The sequence below is a fragment of the Canis lupus genome, chromosome 2 (genome assembly GCF_048164855.1).
Source record: "Canis lupus baileyi chromosome 2, mCanLup2.hap1, whole genome shotgun sequence".
NCBI classification, from domain to species: domain Eukaryota; kingdom Metazoa; phylum Chordata; class Mammalia; order Carnivora; family Canidae; genus Canis; species Canis lupus.
The window spans coordinates 65,719,410-65,742,966 of NC_132839.1; the positions used below are offsets into that span (position 1 = coordinate 65,719,410).

The window sequence follows — 23,557 nt, forward strand, 5'->3', positions numbered from 1 at the left end:
GCGCTCAAGAGGCTTCCAGTGGCCCTCTGTGTCCTTGCCTTCCAGAAGGTTGCAGAGGCCGTTCCTCATCCGATTGGTCAGTCCCACAACAATAAAGAAATGCCTCCTCGGGGCCGCCTGGCTGGCTAAGCAGTTGAGTGTCTGCCTTCAGCTCAGGACGTGATCCCAGAATCTGGGATCAAGTCCCACATTGGGCTCCCTGCGAGGAGCCCGCTTCTCTCTCTGCCTCTCTCTGTCTTTCTGTGTCTCTCATGAACAAATAAATAAAATCTTTGAAGAAAAAAAAAAAAAGAAATGCCTCCTCTATTAATTGAATCATTTTATTCTATATTTTTGATGCTTTGACATCTTGGCCCTGGAGGACTGCTCCTCCCAAGGCTAGCTAATTCCTAGAGAAGGCAAATGGCTGGGCTGTATAAAAAAAAAAAAACCTTTCCTCTGCAAGCCAACCAATCCAGAGCCCAGAACCCATACCCCAACCACCTCCTCCATTGTCTCTCACCTCTCAGCCACTATCCAGCCAAGAGCCAGGTACAGGTGACAAGGGCAAGCACCTCCGTACGCCCCAGAGTCTGCTGATGTTACTCACACCAGCCAATCCCAGGCCTGTCTGTCCAGCAGCACATTCCTTCCCTGGAAAGTAGGAGAATGACTCCTGTCCACATTTCCCCCAGCTCCCTCTACCTCTGTACAGACCCAGTACTTCCCAGTGCTGCGGCTCCTGTTTCTAGGGCTCCGTGACGACAGCACATTCCTTTCTTCGTGATAGTCCCTCCCATGCCTGTATGTCTGGCCATACCTGATTGAAGGGAATCCCAGCTATTCTTTAAACACTCCTGGAGACTCGGTCTAGAGCCCCTCATTCCTCAACAAAGTTTGGGTGATTTTGTAAGCACCTACTTCCCTGTACTGTCTCTTTTTTTGCCTAGAAACCACTAGGGGGGTTTTGCTTCCTGCAGTTAATCCTCACGGTAAAGCCACTTACCCCAGACTGCGCAGCTGGCCAGGAAGAAAGCCGCACACCATCTGCCCCCAACACCCAAGGCCTGGCGCAGGAAGGCTGCTCTGTTTACACTGGCGTTTGTGTCATGAGGTACCTACCGCCTCACAGCTCTCCCCGGCTGAAAGCGCTTCCCTCCAGTGTGGCCCTGGCCAGTATGTGACCTTGGTTGGCCAGCCTCCAGGGGAAGCTGTGGCTGGAGCAAGAGTCTGGCTGTCCCTTGAAGTCTGGACCGTTTCCCTGCAGTGACCTGGGCTCCAGGTTAGGTTTCAATCCTTGGAGAAGAGGAATCTGAGACTTCTGTGAAGCTGAACTGAGGGTTCCTTCCATTTACAGAAAAGCCCAAGGAATGCTGGGAATCCAAGGTGACTTCTGACTGCCACCCACCCTGCATCCCACCCCGTCTCCTAGAACGGTGCTCTAGCTCCCACCAGGCTTAGGGCCTGTGAGATATTTCTTTTTTAAAAAGATTTTATTTAGGGATCCCTGGGTGGCGCAGCGGTTTAGCGCCTGCCTTTGGCCCAGGGCGCGATCCTGGAGACCCGGGATCGAATCCCACGTCAGGCTCCCGGTGCATGGAGCTTGCTTCTCCCTCTGCCTATGTCTCTGCCTCTCTCTCTCTCTCTCTCTCTGTGTGACTATCATAAATAAATAAAAATTTTAAAAAAATAAGTAAAAAGATTTTATTTATGCACTTGAGAGAGAGAGTGCATGAGCATGGGGAGGGGCAGAGGGAGAAGTAGACTCCCTGCTGAACGGGAAGCCCGACAAGGGGTTCAATCCCAGGACCCCAGGCTCATGACCTGAGCCGAAGGCAGACCCTCAACCACTGAGCCCCCAGGTGCCCCCGTCAGATATTTCTTTTACCTGTGTGTTTTCCGTGGATTCTCTCTCAGTCTAGGCTCCTTGAGGCAACTTTGTACATTAAATGTGGATCCTACAACTCGTTCTGGTCATTTTCAAGTAGTAAAAAGATTCCAGTCCAACCTAAACCAGAACTTTCTTTTTCTTTTTTTCATCTCACAACCCATTCAAAGCAGCCACCTCTTCCCTCCACTCAGGCAGAAGAGCAGCAGGAATGGGGCCTGGGGTGTCCCTCAGCTCATCTTTTCCTTTCCTCTTCCCCAATGCCTTGCTCTTCCACTTCTCTGGAACTAGGGGAATAAGGGTGGGCAGGAGCTGTGTAGACAAGCCAGTCTGGTTGGACTCCTGTTGGAATATCTGGCCACTGGTACCTGTGGGGGTGGATGCCCAATGGTTGGTCCTTATGTTAATTCCCTAGAGCTGCCACAGCAAATTACCACAATCTGGGTGGCTTGAATCAACAGAAATGTATTTTCTCACAGTTCTGGAGGCTGAGCTCCAAAATCAAGGTTTGGGCAAAGCCACACCCCCTCTAAAGTCTCTAGGCTCCCCTTGCTTCTTCCAGCTTCTGGTGGCTCCAGCATCCTTTGGCTTGTGGCCACATCGCTCCAGTCCCTGCCTCTGTATTCATATGCCCTGCTCCTCCCTATGTCTATGCCCAAATCTCCCTCTTCCTGTAAGGACAGCAGTCACAGTGGACTAAGAGCCCACCCTATCCTAGTATGATCTCACCTTATTACATTAGCCACAACCTCATTTCCCAATAAGTTCACATTCACCAGTCCTGGGGGGTTAGGACTTCATCCTCTCTACTGGAAGGACACAGTTCAACCCATAATGGCCCTCTTTCTCTTCTCCTTTTTAGGGAGTGCTTTTGTGGCTTCCGAGATATCCCACCCGCTCACTGCCCCCCCCCAACCTGCCACCACCTGGGCCCCCTGGCAAGGGAGATATATTCCCTGTCTGACTCCTCATAACTCCTTGTCATCTCTTTACCTCCTGCCCGAGGGCTCACGTGGAGGTCCCCCGGCTCAGCAAGCAGCCCCCTCCGGCAGGGTTTTCTCCAAGGTGGCTCCGGTCTGGTTCCTTCCTTGGCATCCCCTTGGCCACAAGAAGACTCCCCCGATTCTGGCCTCACCAGCCCCTGGGGATGCAAGATGCTCCCGTGGCTGCCGTCCCTCGTGCTCCTGCGTCGAGACCAGAGTCTGTCACGTGGTGGGTAGAGTGGGTAGAGTGGGTAGAGTGGGACAGCTCCGGAAAGGCTGCGCCGCTTGTCGCTGGCCGCGCACTGCTCCCTGCTGCTGCGGTGCCCCCGCCCCGCCTGCCCTCCAGCGGCTGCCGAGACACTCGGGCCACCTCCCAAGATGCCAGCCTGGCTGCCTGCACCCCTTACTTCGCCAGGATTTCTCCTCTGCTCCCCTTCCCCTTGGGGCGAGGCGCTCCCCTGTCTGCCTCTGCCCTCTGGGGAGGAGGAGAAACATCACAACGTCCCCCACATCTGTGAATTTGCTTTTTAAGATCGCCCTTGGTCAGTCTCTGAGCTGCTCCCCAGGAGGAGCGAGGAGAGCCGGGCTACCGGGTTTTTGCAGATGTGGGCAATCCTGTGGGGCTGCGGCTGCCACCTCCTGGCGGAACCTGTGCGAACCCACTGCTTGCCAGGGGCTGGGGGCCGGGGTGCTCAGGTAGGTCCCGGTTAGCACCCTGGAAGGAGGCTGCGGTGCCTGGTTCCCAGTGCCCAGTAACTGGCCATCTTCAAAGCCCAGGTTCCCGCACCGATCGTCCTAAGGCTCTTTTCTTTCCTTGCTACTGTGCAGACATTTGCAGCCACGAGGCTTCCAGAACAGCTGCGCTCCCCCGGTGCTCGCTCTGCAAAAGACAAGCAGCCACGGTTTCACTCTGTCCACGTGCCTATCCTCCCAGGTCCCTGGACTTGGACACGTGGGGGGATCCGTGCACGTGCGAGTGACGTGCGCCCACCAGCCCCCTCTCCTGCGGGTGCCTCCCGCCACAGGGCACCTCCAACCACTATACTCCGAAGAGAACACACCCCAACCCGGATCATCTCTGCCCCCTTGGCCTTCCCAAGTGCACTTCAGAGCTGCTCTCCACCCGAAATTACATTAAATCATAGTTTGTTTACCTCTCCCCGTCTCCCCTTCACAAACTTCGTGAAGTTGGGCCCTGCCTGCCACACTTCCCGGGGCATCCAGCATTTATTTTTATTTAAATTCAATTCCAACCTATAGTATAACACCCAATGTTCATCCCATCAAGTGCCCTTCTTTTTGCATCCAGGGTTTAGACCAGAGTCTGTCATGTGGTGGGTATAGTGGGTTGAATCGTGCACACCCCCAGCCCCCAATCCCTTCACACACACACACAAAAAGATATGTCCTCCAAAACCTATGTGTGTGACTTTATTTGGGGAAAAAGTCTTTGCAGGTATAATTAAGCAAAGAATCTCAGGATGAGATGATCCTGGCCTCTTAGGATGGGCTTGGGAACCATGGCAAGTGGCTTACAAGAGAAGGGGAGGAGACGCAGGAGGAGAAGGCCTCATCAGGACGGAGGCGGTTCAGAGACATGAAACCACAAGCCAAGGACACCTGGCGCCAGCAGAACCTGCAAGAGGCAGGGAAGGATTCTCCCTTAAAATTCTTGAGAAGGAGCACAGCCCTCTCACCACCTTGATTTTGGACTTCTTGCCTCCAGAACTGTACAAGAATAAATTTCCATTACTTTAAGACACCGGGTTTGTGGTAATTTGTGATGGTAGCCCTGGGAAGCTAACACAGTGGACATTCAGTAAATGTTTGCTGAGGAAGTAAATGCATGCATGCATCTCCATCCACTGCAAGAGTATCCCGTCCCTTTCTTTGAGATCCTGGAGAGCCCACTGCCTCGAGTGGTCACCTCTAAAGGAGTAGGCGTCTGGAGCACTGAATGTGAGTCTCAGCTCTGCTGCTAAATGTCAGTTCCCTGTCGTGGCCACAGTCTCCCCAGTTGGAAGAGATGGTCTCCGAGGTCCCTGGGTTTTCTATGATTCAACAGGCGCACTGCAGACACCATGAAGATGCCCTGCAAGCAGCTCTCTCCAGGCAACCTGGCAGGCCCTGGGTCTGAGGCCTCAGCTGGCAGGGGGCCCACGGGAATCCCTCCAGAGCAGGGCACAGGCAGTGTGCCCAGTAGTAGCAGCTGCTGTGTGTCTGCGTCTGCCCACCCTCGGGGCCTTGCGGTTACCTTAGTGATCATCTCTCTCCCAGGGCTCCCCGCTGCAGAAGGAACCAGCTGGCGGTAGGGCTGGGGGCGAATTGTCCCCTGGATAGGAGACAAATCTTGTGCTTCACAAAGGACTTGTGCCTCTAGGTCAGGGTCGTGGACGAGTGATTTAGGGAAGCCACTTCGGTGGATATAGGCAGGATGCCCCCTGGTATTGCCATGTCTCCTAGGAAGACTGGCGAACTTCCCCAACAGAGAAAAAAAGGAGACTATTTTTTGGAAACTTGTAAAGCTCTACAGAAATGTATCCACACACTGCCTCTGTACTCTCCTGAGAACACCGATGGCTGGCCAAGACTTGGTTCATTTCAGCAGGCTCATCTGGGTTTTAAAAAATCTACAACCTCAAATATTTGTGCTGAATTTCAGGGCCTTCATCTCCTGGCCTTTCCAATGACTGATTCTTCCTGGAAGCTGCTTCCCATTGCAGTTATTCCTGCCCCTGGCCACTGGGTGAAGCCACAAGGATGCGGGGCTAGGTCATGGGATGACCATGGGTGCCTTGGAATGATCTGTGTGACCTTGGGGAAGTTCCTTGATCAGTCTGGGCCTGGTCTGACTCACTTGGGAAATAGAGATGACAGCATCGGCTATGCTTACCTCAGGAGGCATCTAAAGGACCCAGGCAGCTGGACACTTCAGGGATTCCCAAGAGAGGGCTTGGGGGCACCCAGAGAAATGGATGGGAAAGCTCAGGGAGGCTTGGTGTGCAGTAATTAACCTTTGCCCAGAGAAAGGTGTAGCCTTTGCCTCTAGCTTCTGGGAGATAACCACTAAGCCCTTGGAATGTTCTGCTTTGATCACAGGCTCTTTATTACCCGAGGGCTTGTGAGCCGCACCAGATAGTCTACAGTAACCAACCACGTGAACCCTGGTGGGGCCTTGGGCCATACAGTATCAGCTCATCCTCCAGAGGGGCTGGATACGAAAGTCAGTCTTGTGGGCAGGGCTGCCAGCTGCGTCTACATGGCTAACAGCCATAAAAACTCTGGATGCCAAGGCTTGGGTGAGTGTCCTTGGTTGTCAATACTCAGAGCACAGTATTGTCACACGTGGTTGCTGGAGAGGTAAGGGCTGCTCATAACTCCACTGGGAGATGACAACAGGAAGCTTGCTCCTGGAATTCTCCTGGAACCTTCTCTCTGCTCCTCTGACTTTAACCTGTGAGCTTTCATAGTAGAAAAGCATAAAGGTGAGTATGACAGCTTTGCTGAGCTTGAGGGTGGTCTTGGGGACCCTCCAGAACTTACACATTGGAGAAGGAACAACAGGAAGGAGGGGTCAATGATAGAGAATGCAAGAGCAGCTCCCAAGGAACGATGGGATGGGACCCTCACTCCTACTCCTTCTGGACCCTCACCTCTGCTCCAACCTCCTGATTCTGACCACCACAGGGAAGTGTTTCTAAGGCCCCTGCATGCTTATGAGTGATGCAAAACAAAACAAAACAAAAAACCTTGAAATCCTGGGAGGAAGCATCTGATTAGCTGAACTTGGATCACAGGCTTGTTCCCTGGTGTCCTGGGGGTAGGAAGAGGGTTTTCAGGGTGGAGGGGCCACGCCTCCCAGCTGGACCCTTATAATGAGGAATCCCTTAGACAGGATGGAGAGTCTAATGTTGAGCAGCCAAAAAAGCCATCCACTCGAAATGACTTGGATGGGTCAGAGCATCTCGAAAATTCTCTGAAATTAGAGAAGAAAACTGCTTGGAAGCTGGCCGACTTCATGGGTGTGCAATCTGTGCTGCGGCACAGCGCCTCGCACTTGTTTCCGTGCTCTGCTGTCACCAGCTTGAAATTCTTAATCATTTTCAAACAGGGACCTGCATTTTGATTTTGCAGCAGGCCCTGCAAATTGTGTAGCCTGTCCTGCCCAGAAGGCACAGAGCATCATGCAAATGTAAGGGCTGGTGATAACCTTTGTTTTACTAGCAAATGGTCCAATCCATCAAAGTTATTTTCACAGCTGCCTCTTTTTTTTTTTTTTTTTTTTTTTTAGTATTTGTTTTGACTTATACTTAGTGAAACCACCACCTGTTCCACTTGTAATAAACCCTGAGCAACACCCTCTGTGGGCACCCAGAGCCTTTTAAACAGCAGACCTACTCCCTTCCCTGCTGCTGCCAGTCCCACCTGCCTGAGTTCTCGGTACTTCGACTCCATTTCTCCTTCCCTCCAGACATGCTCCTGCCTGGACCTTGGTCATCCTACATGGCCCTGGTTTGCCTTTTCTCAGGCTGCTGCTTCTTTGCCTCTTCTATTGACTATGTCTGCTTTACTTCCTCTCAGTCCTTCAACCCTGGATTATTCCAGGCTGAGTTCTCCCTTGAGTCTGCCCTCCACTCTAGATCGACCAGTTTCCTCTCATGCCTTCAAACAGAACTCCCTGCAGAGTTCTCCAGGACTCTGCTCTGCTGGCTGTGGGCCTCACCACGTGGATGTTGTCAGCTCAGACCACATCCATCTGCCCCCCTCATCCTCCTGATTCTGCCCATATCACCATCAGCCTTCCAGCCCAGCTGGTCTCACATTCTTTCCTGCCTCCACATTGTTATCATATCTAAGTGTGTCCATCAGTGACAGAGTTCCAATAGGATGGGAGGGTGTATCAGAACCTCTGGGTTGGGATCCCTGGGTGGCGCAGCGGTTTGGCGCCTGCCTTTGGCCCAGGGCGTGATCCTGGAGACCCGGGATCGAATCCCACATCAGGCTCCCAGTGCATGGAGCCTGCTTCTCCCTCTGCCTGTGTCTCTGCCTCTCTCTCTCTCTCTCTGTGACTATCATAAATAAATAAAAAAAATTTAAAAAAAAAAAAAAAAAAAAAAAAAAAAAGAACCTCTGGGTAGCTGGATGGTGTGGAAAGATATGCTAAGTTAGCGAAAGCTCCCTAGAGCTCCTGCTAAGTGCCCCAGATAAGGCATGGCTCTCCAATTCCAACCTGCCAATCTTCCAGTTTCGATGCACCGTCCAGGACCTGATAGCCATCTGTGTATGTTGTGATATTTGTCCAGCTGCTGTAATAATGGTCAAAATAACAATAACTAAATCAAGATAGAAGCTTATGGCTCTTTCAGAAGAAAACAGTCTGCATGGATACAAAACAAGTCTGGTAGAGCCATTCCATGATGGTCAAGGACCTAGGCTCCTCTGTCTTGTTCCACATCTGAAATATTGCTTCTACCTCTAGGTCCAAAATGTCATCTGAGCTCAAGCAAACATCACTGCATTCCAGTTGGCAGGAGAGGGAGAGGGGAAGAAGGGCATGCCCCTGCCCCCATCTTTAAGGATACTTTCTAGATGCTAAACATGACGTTCTGTCTTCTTTCCATTGACTAGATGTCTGAACGGCAAGAGGCAGTTTTTATTTCATATAGTTGTGAACCCAGCTAAAGATGGGGATGTTCTATTTCTAAGGAAGTTAATGTTTGTGGACAACAAGCATCTCTATAGCAGTAATACAAACAAAAATCTTATGTGGAACTTTCAAGAGAATTCATTGCAAGGAAGAGGGTACACCCTCTGCTTCTTCTGTTGTCCCTCGTAGTTCTGTCCTCTGAGAAGTCCCCCTCTAGATTCTATTTACATAAGAAAGAGATAAATATCTATCTTGTTTAAACCACTGTCAGTTAATGGTTTAGTCATATGTGAGAAAGCTGAATCCTAAGGCCAAAATGATACAGATGTGAATAAGGCCTGGATATTGCAGGCAAACTCCAGTTGTGATTTCCTTGTCTTTCTGTGGATGAGTTTACACAGCTATCAAAAGTGCTGGGGGATTCTTGTAAGAGAATTAAAAAGAGAAGTGGGATTTTGCCAAAATGGGTCAGATTCAAGACTTAGGGTACAGAAAGGAGTACTGGGGATCTGAAAATAGTTTGAAAGCTAATATCTGAGATTCATTCTGACCCAGTTAATATACACTTTGAGATGGGAAAGGCCCAGAATGTACATGTAAATAAAAGAACTATTTGTAAACCAGAGATTATTGTCACTGGAATCATAACTACAGCCTGGTGAGATAATGAAGGGATAAAGAAGGTTATGTGTGTATGTGTGTGTATGTGTGTCTGAGTGTGTACATTTTGGAGGCACATTGATTATCCATTTGGCCAAATTCTATATTGGCCAGTGGTAAAATCAGCCTTTGGTTAAAGTTAAGACAAAAGCTTAATATTACAATAATAGTAGAATAAAGTCAGGCAATAAAAAAGAATCTGGTATTTTATCCAAAATACATTAATTTTACATTTTTGTTATTAAAACAACTTAGTAGCCAGTTTTAAAGCTTGAAATGGTAATGTAGAAACTATGTATTATGAGCTGCTATTTAGTTCCTAAATCACTATCCTGAACACTACTTATACCAAGTAGATGCCCACTTTGCACTATTGAGATAGGAAGATATATTAAGTCAGCTCTATCAGGATAAGTAAGGCTGTTGGTGATGTTGCAAACAAATTATTATCAAACTTGGAGAGTAGCAATTAAGATAAAGATTTATCATCTCTTCACCTACTTGACTTGAGAATCTGGTTTATGATGCTTATGTAATTTCACAGAAGCAATCTCACAAACTAAAGCTTTGGGCACTCAAAGATGATACTTCCTCACAAATTTGATAACTTAGATGAAATAGACCAATTCCTTGAAAGACAGATATCAAAACTCACATCAGAAAACAGATAAACTTCATAGCTTTATATCTATTTTAAAAATCGAACTGATATTTAAAGCTCTTACAGAAAAAGGAAACACTAGACTTTCACTGGTGAGTTCTGTCAAACGTTTGTAGAAAAAATAATACTAAAAAAAAAAAAAGAAAAAATAATACTAATTTTGTACCTTTTTTTCCCAGAAAATAGCAGAGAGAACACTTTTCTACTCATTTTAAGAGAATAAGATTACTCTAGTACCAACAGCAGATAAAACACAATAAATAAAACTGTTGACCAATTATCTTTCACCAATATGGATGCAAAAATCCTTAACCAAATAATGGCAAATAGAACCCAACAATATATAAAAAGGATAATACATTACAACCCAGTATAATTCAGGAATCAGGAATGCAAGTCTGATTTAACATTCATAAATCAATCAATGTAATTTTTAACAGAATGAAAAAAAAACATAAATGTCATGATAAGAACTCTTAAAAATCTGGGAATAGAAGGGAACTTCTTTAATGCAATAGGGAAATATATATTAAAAAAAAACCCTAATATCATACTTGATGGTGAGATACTGAGACTGGAAGTAACTGGAAACAAGTCTAAGACTAGAAGACTGGAAACAAGATAAAGAAGTCTTTCCTCACCATCCCTATTCAACATCATACCAGAAGTTCCACCTAGTGCAATATGATAAGAAAAGAAACTAAATAAAGGCATACACATTAGAACCAAAGAAAGAAGATGCTTCATGAATATTTGCAGAAGTGCTCTTAAGGTTATTACCCTTTCTTGCATTTTTTATTTCCTACATTTCAGGGTGTACTTACTGCCTTACTTTATCTTTTGAGAAAAAATTTGTTCTCAGATTTTGGATCTAGAAATATGGTAATGGACCAATATAATTTGCTTTCAAGAGAATAAAATCACACCCGAGTATCCAGCACATCTCCATTTTCATTGCATGCAAACAAATATCAGCCTTTTCTTGGAGTAGAAGGATAAAATAAATCTTTAAATCAGCTCAGAGACGCCAGATATGACAGAGGTAGACACTTGGCTGTTTAGCCTCCCAAATGGCAGGGCCAAATCTAATAATATATGTGAACAAACATATATAATTATGTCTCATAAACACTGAGACCAAAGTCAAACTTTTGTGAACCCTTGATATTTAGCCAGGAATTCCCAAGCTGTTCAACCTATGAGAAGAAACCCTTCCCTTAAATAGCCAGGGTAGGGATCCCTGCGTGGCGCAGCGGTTTGGCACCTGCCTTTGGCCCAGGGCGCGATCCTGGAGACCCGGGATCGAATCCCACGTCGGGCTCCCGGTGCATGGAGCCTGCTTCTCCCTCTGCCTATGTCTCTTCCTCTCTCTCTCTCTCTCTCTCTCTGTGACTATCATAAAAAAAATATATATATATATATAAATAGCCAGGGTAGAGTCATTCCCCAAATCATCCACTTCGAAGGAAGTACAGGATTTTAATAGGTTCCCTCCCAGGGGTCCCAGAGAGAGAAAGCATGTTTCCAAATCTGTCCTATATGCTACTTGTCACTTCAACAACAAGCTCTCCACATCCTACTCCTTCCCTGGAGATATCCTCTTATTATTGTATAACTGTTGCTTTCCGGGGCATGGCCACTTCCTCCCTAATCTCTAGAAGACAGCTAAGACCAGATTTGGTTAGTTAATAAATTATTTCTGTAGGTAACATTCTGGAAGAGTAATAAATCAGAAAGGAAACAGTTAAACAGGATACAAAATATGGCTCCCTAGATCCAGAAGCCAAGCCCCTTGAGGTATCTGACCTCTTGCCAACTTGGTCTCTGAAACAAGATGACAGCCTTTGCCATTTCTCCCTGCTAGATCCAGGGATTTTCAGTCTTAAGCCCGAAGGGAAGAATCAAATGTAATCTCAAAAAAAAAATTACAACTCTGCTTTCAATGGACACATCTACCTATGTCACTTTGCAACCAGTGGTCTGCCACAACATGCACAGAATTTCTTCACTTCAGAAGGTTCTGGACTTTTCTGTTGGATGACAGGAGATTTATTATGGGGCCTTTGCAAAATCAACGTGCAGTCTTTGTCAAAAGATAAAGTCTGCCCTAGAACAATGAGAAGACTTCAACTTTCGGTAAAAATCGTGGTTTGTCCCTACTTCTATGTATTGAAGTTTCAAAAATACTAAGTACAATCTCAGAGCATCTTATTACAAATATAGATTATGGTAGGTGCTGCTGGTGGCCTTCTCAGCATCCTCTCTCCCCTGCCTTCCTTCTTCTTACTATTTGTTTAAATCCTATGTTGGGTTTTCTGGTAAACGTAGTCAAGCTCAATCTTAACTGGTATGTGTGTGTGTGTGTGTGTGTGTGTGTGTGTGTGTGTGTTGTGTTCAGCAAAATTGTGATCAAACAAATTTCTATTTCTGGAGAGTGTGATGAAATGGATCTTTCTGCCATGAAGCTCCCCCTCCTCCCCACCCCAGGATGCCCAGTCCACAGGGAGCCAATGTGTCCAGATGCCATCTCCAAACTAGAGCAGACTCAACATAATCAGTGACATTCTCTGAGCCATACAGCAGGGCTAAGGAACATTTATTGAGGAAATAAATGAATGAAATGTTTCTGGCCATCAGGGTCTATATAATCTAATGGAGGAGGTAATAATTAGCATTTATGATCTGTAGGGTCAAATAAGAGCTATAATTACAGGGATCACATTTTTAGGACCAAATCTACAAGTATTCTAATAAAGCAAATTTTTCTGATTTTTAAACATGTTTAAGTGGACATTTTACAATGGTATCTGAATCTAAACACATCCGACTGCTTTTTACAAACTCTACTCCTCCCACCTGATGGGAGCCACATCATCTCAAGCCCAGCTGGGACTGCCTCTCCCCAGTGGTCCTAGTGGTTTCCCTTCTTACCCTCCTCAAGAGGTTCAGGGGGTTATACATGGCCACTAGGAGAGAGAAACTCTGCTCTGGAGTCCTAATCCAGTGTCATGCGATAGGAGCCCTGGGTAATGACTGCTCGGATTGTCTGCTACCTGAAGGAAGCTGGCCAGCAGTCAGGAATAAAATGAAAGAAGCCCTCAATATAACTGGAGCCAGTAGATTCAGCGGTGCCTGGGTTTTCCCCTATTCTGTCTACATCCTTGAGTCAACAACTTTCCCTTTGTGCTGAAACTCCATTGGAGCCAGCTTTCTCTCACTTGCAAATACAGAGGTTCTGGCAAATGCTAGGTTTCTAAACTTCAGTTTCCTCTTCTGCAAAATCAGCTGCCTCTAGGCGTGTAGTGAAGATTGAAGGAACTACGACTACCTCATGGCTTTGTAAGTTATGAAGCAAAATAGCCATTGTCATGTGCCTTCTCAAAGCACTTATCAGATAGGATGCTCAAGAAGTTGAGCAAGCAATTAAAATCAGCTTGAGCCAGGATGACTTAAAGTGTGGTTCCTGGACCAGCATCAGCGTCACTGGGAGTTAGAAATGCAAAATCATGGGTCTCACTCTAGCCCCATTGAACCAGAATTCCTATATTATAACGAACTCCTTGAGTGCACCCTAAAGTTTGGAAATCAGTCCCTTTGGCAACAAAGGGTTCGTTATCTCCCATAACAAGCCAGTACAAGGTGTCTGGGCATAGGTTGCTTAATTTTGCTTGGTCAAGGGCCTGGGTGCTTCCTACACTGAAGCTTGGTTCACTGGCCATAAGATGGTGATCTGAGCCTCCAATAGCAAATCTTTATAGAATCATGTCCAAGAACAGGAAGGGTGATTTTTCCTCACATACCCTTTTCATCAGGGAGTAAACCCTTTTCCCAAATCCCCAAAGGACCTCTCTTTTCACATCAGGAACTAGGGCTGCATCCCATGCCAGTACCTAAGTGATCATGGTCATGGGGAATGGAGTGACCGCACCAGCTTACACTTGACTACCTTCATTACCTGTGGCCCTAGAGGGGCCAGCTCCTCTGAGCACATAGGAGAGTGAATAACAGACCTGGTCAGAGCTTCGTCAGCAATGGAAGCTTGCAGGGACAGTTGTGGAATATAACCAGGAGGGTGTGCCACATCAATAATAGGGAATGAGGTCTGAAGTATGGAGAAATTGTGTTGCTTTGTCACTCTGATCCCTCAATCAAAGTAAAGTCAAAGTTCTGGAAGCTTCTCCACGTCTTGGGGGCCTCACCCATAGGTCAAAAATGATGAAGACTTTTCAAGGTGTGTCAACTGAATCATTAGCTCTGAAAGGCCAATGGAAGAGGTTAGGTGGACAGAGGCCGCCAGACACATCACATGCCCCCTATGTCTGTCTGGTGTGGACATCCCAAGCCTTCTCCAGGGTCAAGGCCATACCCATTACACCCACAGTGTTTGCTTATCAGGGCAGCACGCCATAGGAGTTCCATACATCCAGCCATCTCATCACCTAGTGGGTGCCCAACATTCTGAAGGGATAGGTTCCAAGGCATTTGGAATTTCTAAATTCAGGAATGCCAGTGGAGCATGTAAATTCATCCACAAAATGCACCAAGTATATCTCACATGATATGACAACAGATGTGATGAAGAGTGAACACGTAAACTAAGATGTGGATGCTGGGCGGGCAGGTTGATTCACTCAGTAGTCAATGATTCCTTCTGCACACAGAGTTGCAGAAATAAGATTGTGGACACAGAAGGTTTTAAAATAAAACTTTAGTCACGTCATAAAAATTCTGCATACAGGAAGAAATGAAGGCTTTATCCAGCAGCCAAGGCCGAGTGACTATTTCCCAGTTTTATAGATTCTGTTTTTCACACGAGCAGAACTCAAGAGTCTACCTACCGGGCCCCCTACCCCACACCTTTCCAGAAAGCTTCTTGTTGTGCTGCATTTAGCCTGGTACTTACAAGTCAATAAACAGATCACTCACACTTGACAAAGCGCCGTGAGTGCATATTTTGAAGATGAGGAATACTAGTGAACAAGGTAAAATCTACATCGAAACAGAGATTCAAATATACGGTTTGAAAACAAGGGGAGATGCATAATAAGCAGGAGAAAGGAGAATCAGACACACGTCTGAGGAGGAAGGAGTCATGCCATTTTTTAAAAGATTTTATTTATTTATTAGAGACAGAGAGAGGGAGAAGCAGAAGCACAGGTAGAGGGAGAAGCAGGCTCCATGCAGGGAGCCTGACGTGGGACTCGATCCCAGGTCTCCAGGATCCCACCCTGGGCTGAAGGCGGGCACCAAACCGCTGAGCCACTGGGACTGCCCGGAGTCATGCCATTTGTCCAGTGTGACATCAAACTATTTTGACTGGGAGGCTGATGTCTCTCATCACCATCCACAATTCAGTTCTTAGAAAAAAAGGCGAGCTAACACACTTACCGTTGAAAGCCCAGACACAAGGATTGGGTCTTTGTCTGGTCCAGGGTGAGGAAGAGGCAGGAAGGGGTGCTGAGCATGTGAATCAAGTGTGATGGGCTCTGCCCCCCCCCCACCAACCCTGTTGACCTTGGGCAGCTCATGTAGCCTCTGTGAATCGCGGTTGGTCTGTGAGGTGAGGAGTATGAGATCGTTCACCTTGCGAGTGCAGGGGAGAGTGACACAGCATGTCACTTAGAGAGAGTGACATGCTGTGTCACTTAGGAGGTGCCCAGGGGAACACCTGGCCCGGAATAGTGGCAGTGGAGAACGCAGACCAGGACCAAGGTGGTGCTGTGGCACCTCCTTCCCTGACTCCTAGGATCCCAGGGCAAGGTGATGGCAGCCAATCAGGTACAGCTGAGGTGGGGAGCGGGGCCTGCAGCCCTCCCGCAATGCCAGCCAGGCTCCTGGAACTCTACTAGGAAGAGGTAGTGACGTCGGGTGGCCGGTGTCATAAGGGTTCAACTGTAGACACTCTGAGGACTCAGACACCAGAAGGCCCCAAACTGGAGGATGCTTGGGAATGTCATGGAGGGAAGGGCATCCTGCTTCCGCGCTCCATTCCCATTTGGCAAGCTCCAGGCTGCCCGGGCAGCACCCCAAGGTGGGGCTTAGTCGGTGGCCGTGCCTCTGTGCCAGGGGCTGCCGGGACCAGTACATGACAAGTGAGAACCACAGGAGCAAGTGCGCCCTGGAGGGATTTGAGCAGCGGTGTGAACCTTGGTCCCTGTGCTCCGCCAAGTTGAATTATTGACGATGTTGTATTGGTCGGCTTGTATTTTTAATTAGCATCCTGGGAAAAGGCTGCAGCCTTGCCATCCTCCTGTGGAATCTCAGAGAAAGCTCCATGGCCCCTCTGATTGCTTTGGTAACAAGATCAAGGACCTGCCCCTGTGAGCTGGTGCTGTCGCTGGACAAGCCTGAGACCTCTTCCTTGTTTTATCAGGCCTGAGGTTTTCCTCTTCTGTGGGAGGGCTTCCCCTTCTCCAGGGGGAGTCAGGAACCTTCCATGCGCTGGTGCGAGTCAGGGCAGGCCGGGTGCCCGGCACTGAGCTGGTGGCAGGTAGCGTTTCCCAGCAAGGCATCACCTGAGGGCCCGGTGCCGTCTCCCAGCAGGACCTGAGCGGCTCTGGCGACCGAAGCCCGGGGACTGAAAGTCTGCTCCCGCCACCCTGCTCTTCAGAAACAGCATGGGTGTCTCCGGTCACCCCCAGATGAGCAGGGCGACCAGCCAGGCGGGAAACAAACAGTGGCCCTGGGGAGCCAGGAAGGCAGAATTAGATGCTTGGAACCACCCGGAGGTGAGTGGCCCCATCACATGATTCTAAACCCCAGAGTAGGGGCCTGGGGTACAGGGGAGGAGGCCCTGGGCTGGCTGGAGCAACACACAAGGCCTTCGGAAATGAGGCCTGCTCCTCACTAGCTGTGTGACCTTGTGTGACCTTAGCCCCTCAGGGCCTCAGTTTCCTTCTCTGTGACATGAAGTAATGATAATGACTAGCACCTGTTGGCTCTCAAAAAGAAATTTACTTTCTCTGTCCTATTGTTCTTCTAAGATTGATTGATTGATTGATTGATTGATTGATGTGACAGAGAGAGAGTGAGAGCACAACTAGGATGAGGGACAGAGGGAGAACCAGGCTCTCTGCTGAGCAAGGAGCCCAATGCGGAGCTCGATCCCAGGACCCCGGGATCATGAGCTGAGCCGAAGGCAGACGCTCAACCATTGAGCCACCCAGGTGTCCCTTCGCTGTCCTTTTGGCAAGTTACTTGGGCTCCCTGACCCTCGGTTTCTTCTTCGCAGATATGATAACACCACACCGCTAAGTTGGGGAAAGCATAATGCGTAGATGAGCATTCATTCCGTGGCTCTCCCCGTTTTCAGTGCTTCACGTGCATTATTGACTCATTTCTCCTCTTGACAACCCCGTGGAGTGGGTGCTGTCACATCTGCATTTTGCCAGCGAGGAAATGAGACAGGTTAAGAGTCCAGTGCAAGGCGCACAACTGGGGAAGTGGCCTAGACGCTTGTCCACATTTGCCTGGGGGCAAAATAGAAGGTTTTTCTCAGAGATGTTAGTGCAGTGACTGTGAGGGATGCAACAAGGAGAGATTTTAAGTTTCTGCGCTGGGCTTTTGTCCATTTTCAACCATGAAATTGCGACTTTATCACACACACAGAAGTCTCAACAAGGGTTAAAATACATCAAAACGAAAACCACAGTTCAACCCATCTCAACCTGATGCTCTGCAGGCACTTGTGCAACCCCACGTATAGGAAGGATCCAGGATAGGTCAACGCACAGAGACGGATGCAGACTGCTGGTTGCCAGGGGCTGGGAGGTGGGGATGGGGGGCTACTGCTTTGGGAGAACTGTGCTCTGTTTTGAGGGTGCTGAGGATGTTTTGGAACCAGATAGGCCTGGTACCTGCGCAGCACTGTGGGTGTACTAAATGCCAGTGAATGGTACACTTTAAAATGGTTGATTTTATTCTATGTGAATTTAGCCTCAATTTAAAAAAGTAAAGAAATGGAGAGTGGGATCGTACCTGTAGGTAGCTCATTCCTGTCCAGTAGCTGGATCTGGTAGAATGACCCTCCTTCCTCTCCCCCTCAAGGCAGGAACTTCCATTAAGAATTCCTCTTCCTGGGACCCCTGGGTGGCTCAGTGGATGAGTGTCTGCCTTTGGCTCAGGGCATGATCCCGGGGTCCTGGGATCAAGTCCCCCATCAGGCCCCCACAGGGAGCCTGCTTCTCCCTCTGCCTCTGTCTCTGACTCTCTCGGTGTGTCTCTCATGAATAAATAAAATAAAAATCTTAAAAAAAAAAAAAAAAGAGAGAGAGAGAGAAGTCCTCTTCCTGAAGCTTTTCAGGATCCCTTGGGGAAAGGCCAGCCCCACCCCCTGTTGTGGGTCCCTCTGCCCCCTGTTAAGAAGGAGGCATTTGTCAGGCCCCCTGGAGCCTTGAGGGTCTTCTTGAGATGACAACCTTCTCCTTCCCACAGGATCCTCGGTGCTGGTCCTATACGGCCGCCCGTGGCCCAGCGGTATAGGGGAGTGTGCTGGCTGATTGAATGGTGGCCCCTGTTCTGGACCTAATCCTTGTTCTTTACCTGTGATGTCGTCATTCGAGGTAAATCCCTTTCCCCCATAAGCACCCTCTGTCCTATGACTCTGACCCCCTGAGTCTTCCTAAGCACAAACCTGGAAAGTCGGTTTCACAGGACTAACAAGATAGAAATGGGGTAGGAGAAATTTGTGGCCCCTAAGCAATTTAGACTTTTCTCTCTGCTCAGCTTCCTCTCAGGAGATGGTTCCATGAAAACCAGCCAGGCGTGGTGGTCGCTCTGAGCTTGCTTTGTGGTCTTGGGGCCTCAGTGGCCAGATCATCCTGATTCCTGATTTTGGCAACAACTGGGAAACTGAGTTACTGAGGCGGCCCCTACAGAGAGAGGGCTCAGAGGAGCCAACTCCAGACAGTCTAGAAGGGCTGGCTGTGTTTCCATTCTTCCCTTCTTCCTTCGTACAAAGAGTTAAGTGCCCGGTTATGGTCTCCTGATGAATTCTGTGGAGAGACAGCACAAGCTCGACTCTCAGCTCCGTCACTTACTAGCTGGTGGCTTTGGGCTATGCCTCTGCTCCCTGGAGCCTTGATGTCCTTAAGAGCATTCTGTGCCTCCCCGGGTGTGGACAGGCTAGGATGGGTGAATGGATGTAGGCCAGGAGATCCCATGGAGAGGTTCAGTTAACTCAGAGCCTCAATGTGATGATGCCAGTGTGGGCAAGGGGTGGCCGCCCAGAGCCACACATTTTCACTTTCAAAAATTTCCTGCATCCACCTTATTTACTTTCCCAAGGCTAAGCTCCCTGGTTTAAAACAAGGAAATGTGCTGCTGGGCCTTTCTTCCTTTTGGCTGCCAGGAATCAGATTGCTTCAGAGAGAGAGAGAGAATGAGAACTGTCCCTCCCACCTGGGCACCCAGGGAGATCACTGTCACCATTGCTTACCTAACCGCAGAAGGGCAGCGAGTGATCGTAATTACAGACAGAGCCTTCTGTGCGCACAGCATGAGGGTGCAGCTTGTTCTGGGTGTGGGGAAACCCCAGAGCTCCTGCACTCCCCACCCCGAGGAAAGCAGCTCGGTGCCATGGGAAAGGCTTGGCAGCTGAAATCTCTGCCTCTTACTGGATGGGAGGCCCCTCGAGGGGGACGTGCCACCTCTCTGAGCCTCATGCTCCCATTCCATAAAAAAGAGATGATAACTGCCCTTGTGGGGATGTGGATTCATTTTCTGGAGCTGCTGTGACAAAGAGTACAGACTGCGTGGCTCAGACAACAGAAATTTATTGCTTCATAGTTCCAGAGGCTAGAAGTTCAAAATCGAGGTAATTGTCAGGGTTGGTTTTGCCTGAGGGCGATGAGGAAAGGCATTGTCCCAGGCTTCTCTCCTTGACTTGGACCTGGCTGCCTTCTCTCTATGGCTCTTCATGTGGTCTTCCCTTGGTGCATGTCTGTCTGTGTGTCCAAATGTCCTCGAAAGATCTGTAAGAGCACAAGTCATGCTGGATTAGGATCATTCTAAAGACCTCATCTTAACTAAGAGCACCTCTGCAAGGAGCTCACCTCCACATAAGGTCACAGTGTGAGGTACTACAGGCAAGGGCACCATGGATTTTAGGGGAGATACAGTTCAGCCTGTAACAGGGTGGCCATGATGATGAGATGACAGGTTATCGGGGATGGGGACTGCTTCCTCTATGGAGGCAGGGGGCACCTTACTCTCAGGGACGTGTCTATTGTCTTCATCTTGCTTGGGCAGTAGAAGTCTTGTAGGACTCTTACTGGGTAGTTTCCTACCATGGAACATAGGTGAAAGGAGCCATGTCCCCACCCTGAGACTAGCAGGTCTTCAGGACCTTCCCAGGGAACACGGCACAACCCTTGGGCCAAAGACCCAGATTCTGCTCATGGAGGGCTGAGCCTCACAGGTGGAGTGTGGGGAAAAAAGGTAACCCTGCCAGGCTCCCTGGCTCCCCCCATGCTGGGCTGGGGGGCAGAGATGACCAGGTGGGACTTCCTGCCCCAAGCAGCTCAGGGATGGACAGAGTCCAGGTGTGCCAGGTAGGGCTGTGAGGAACCCTCCTGCAGGAGTTTCTGAGACCTTGAATGACACTGAAGGGACAGTGCTCCCAGTGCTCCAATGTGGCTAAGCTGGGGCTGCAAGGTCCTGGAGGTGGTGGGCAGGGTCTCCCAGGTGAGAGTGGACATTCTCGTTGTCAGTCAGGTGGGAAGAGAGGGATGCTGGGATAGGAAGTAGCTTGGAAGGCGGGCCTTAAACTGGTGAGGAGCTGCCTGCCACCTTCTTCTCTGTGGGGCCCTCTGTGGGGACTTGGATCCTGGGGGTAGGAAGGAGAGGTGCCTGTGCTGGAGGGTGGCGACGGTTGCCCAGGAAGAGGCCAGGCCAGGCAGGGGACAGCGTGGGTGGCCTTGAGGGTTCTGGAAGCAGTCACATTGGTGGCCATTGTCAGTTATTCTGTTCATGTCTCTTGGGTACTCCCAAGACTCCTCATAAAATCTTGCTAAAGAGTCCAGCCCAGTCTCAGCTGCGGTGGGACAAATTGAAGGTAAATTCTGTGTTTGGGGCTGGTTAGAGAGCATGGAGAATGGGCAGGGCCTTGGACATCAGGGGTATGATGACAGCAGGGAGACCCTGGAAGGAGAGGCGAGTCTCAGAGGAGAGACTAACATGGCCCTCCCGTGGTGGACAACCTCTCCCCTGCTGCCAACCCCAGATAACCAAGGTGAGAATTTGATGAGGACCCCAGTGGGGGAGGCACCCTTTTCCATGGATTTCCCTTCCCAAGATGGGTGTCCAGGGCCATGTGCTATGGCCACGTCTGGGTCGGTCCGGGGTTCCTGGTAGGGCAGAGGAAGCCAGCAGGGGCCGAGAGAACTTCAAATTCAAGGCTTCAAATTCCAGGAGGACCAAGCTCAGAGGGTCAGAGCAGATCCGGGGTGAGTTAGAGTCTGCACTTATAAACCTTCGTCCGTGTCTTCAAGCCTCTCTGGCCCCATTTTCTAGCACTGCACTGGACTCACCCAAGCTCCTTACTGTTCCATTAGCACATGAAGGAGCTCCACATCCAGGCCTTCGAACCTGCTATAACTTCTCCCAGAAACTCTCTTCCCACAGATCCTCACTTGGGTCTCTGCTCACATATCACCTCAGAGAGACGTCCCCGACCACCCCATGGAAAACAACAACTCCTGTCTCTCCCTACACCTTCTCTTACTTCACAGCACTACATGCCTAAAATCATATTCTACAAGGCGTGTATTGGTTTATCTGATTACTGTCCCTTTGCCCTGATAGAATGGAAACCCCCCGAAGGCAAGAACTGTGTGTTTGCTCCCCATTGACTCCCAAGGGCCTCAGGCAGGGCTTGGCACATAGTCAATACTCAATAAATCCTTGCTGAGTCAATGACTAAAAGCGATAAATGTCTGCTGGATTCTACTAGAGTTCCAAGACTTGGTTTTAGGGAGTATGGGGCCGCTGCAAGGGGCGGGAACATGGCAGAGGCAATTCTCATAACGCCGTCCTTTCCACCGAGGCTGTTTGCCCCTGTCTGCCCACTCCTTGACCATCTGCCCTGAGGAGACCCAGCCTCGCAGGGCGCCCCCCTCCACACCACACACGTTTCCCCAGCCCTGCCTTTGCTCCTGCTTTGGTGACTCACCATGGTCTTTCCCGGTTCTCTGCTTTCCAAAACCTGGTTCCTCCTTCAGGCCAGAACTATTCACCCTTCAAGAACTAGCTCGAGGCTCTCGGAGCTTGTAAAATCACACCAGGTAGCATGAATGAGTATTCCTTTCCCTTAGAACCCAGAGCTCGCTCTTTATATTGCAATTAAAGCAGTGTTCACAGTCTGGAGTAATTAGGACACAGCAGGTCTCTGTCCTCCTTGTAAGACAACCGGGTCCTGAGAGCTATGAACGGAGTGAAGGTATCTCTCATACTTGCCCTGTAAGTGCTCAATTAATATTTGCTTAATTGAATAAAATTGACATTATTCTCAGAGAATCAGCTGGGGGAAAGGAAGTAAATTTAAATACACACTGTAGCAATAAATGCCACCACATACTTTATTTTCCAAATTCCTTATTTCCAAAACACAGCAGTGTTACTGCATAGATATATTACCATCTGCCTCATAATGAGGGTCAGAGATGTGTGAGTTACCCCAGCTCACATAGCTAGTAAGATACAGAACCAGGGTTTAAAGTCAGGTAAGGGCAGCCTGGGTGGCTCAGCGGTTTAGCACAGCCTTCAGCCCAGGGCGTGATCCTGGAGACCCGGGATCGAGTCTCACGTCAGGCTCCCTGCGTGGAGCCTGCCTCTCCCTCTGCCTGTGTCTCTGCCTCTCTCTTTGTGGTCTCTCATGAATTTAAAAAAAAAAAAAAAAAGTGTCTCTAACCTTTATAAAAATAAAAAAATAAAATAAAGTCAGGTAAATATGGGCATGTGGGTGGCCTAGTGGTTGAGCATTTGCCTTTGAGTCAAGTCGTGATTCCAGAGCTGGGGATCGAGCCCCACATCAGGGTCCCTGCGGGGATCTTGACTCTCTCTCTCTCTCTCTCTCTAGCTGTGTCTTTCATCAATCAATAAATAAAATCTTAAAAAAATAAAATAAAGGTTCTTTTAAAAAATAAAAAATATAGTCAAGTAAATAAAGTCTTTACTTACTTAAAGACAAAATGGCTTATATTCAGTTAAATCATTTTAATCCTTTTAACTTCATAGAAGATGACATCACTAGACACAAATAGGCATGGATTTATGGCCCTGATTATAATACACCAAAAAGTAAATAAAAACAGTACATCCTTTTTTCACAGGGACGAAAATAACTTTATGTTGTATTCTTTTTGTGCAAGGGGACTGTGAATCACATAGACACCTGCCCCAGACAAATCAAAACAATTGGCTACAATGAGGTCCCATAAATTGATGACGTCTAATTTACATTTTTCCAGAGGCCAGAACAGCTAGTGTAACTCACCCAGGGCTTGAAAAGGCAAGAGAGCTATTTATAGCAACAATAACAGCTGATTGTAAGAATTTGTTTGCCAATTAAATTTATTCTAGGAAATCCTATAATTACCAAGTTCACTAGCTAGCACATCGGGCTCATGAGCTGAAGCCACCATTTAAAATGGATATTTTTAAAACCCCCATTGAAGCTAAGAATAGAAAAATAAGAGTTGCCTTGGAGTGGTGTCTTGGGGCAAACTTAGCTCCGTCCCTGA

At 48.5% G+C, this 23,557-nt stretch overlaps 1 protein-coding gene across 11 annotated transcripts in view; it reads left to right on the plus strand.

The window, feature by feature from the left end:
* Positions 1-20,565: 20,565 nt before the first annotated feature.
* PROM1 (prominin 1) overlaps positions 20,566-23,557 on the plus strand; it is a 133,200-nt gene continuing 130,208 nt past the window's right edge. For 4 of the 11 annotated variants that reach the window (XM_072805021.1, XM_072804971.1, XM_072804983.1 and 1 more), the window contains exons 1-2: positions 20,613-20,871; positions 21,228-21,262. The gene's annotated coding sequence lies outside the window, so the exon portion shown is untranslated. Of the gene's footprint in view, positions 20,588-20,609; positions 20,872-21,227; positions 21,263-23,557 lie in introns of those variants that run through there. The other 7 variants (XM_072804896.1, XM_072804920.1, XM_072804978.1 and 4 more) reach the window with 6 other exon arrangements.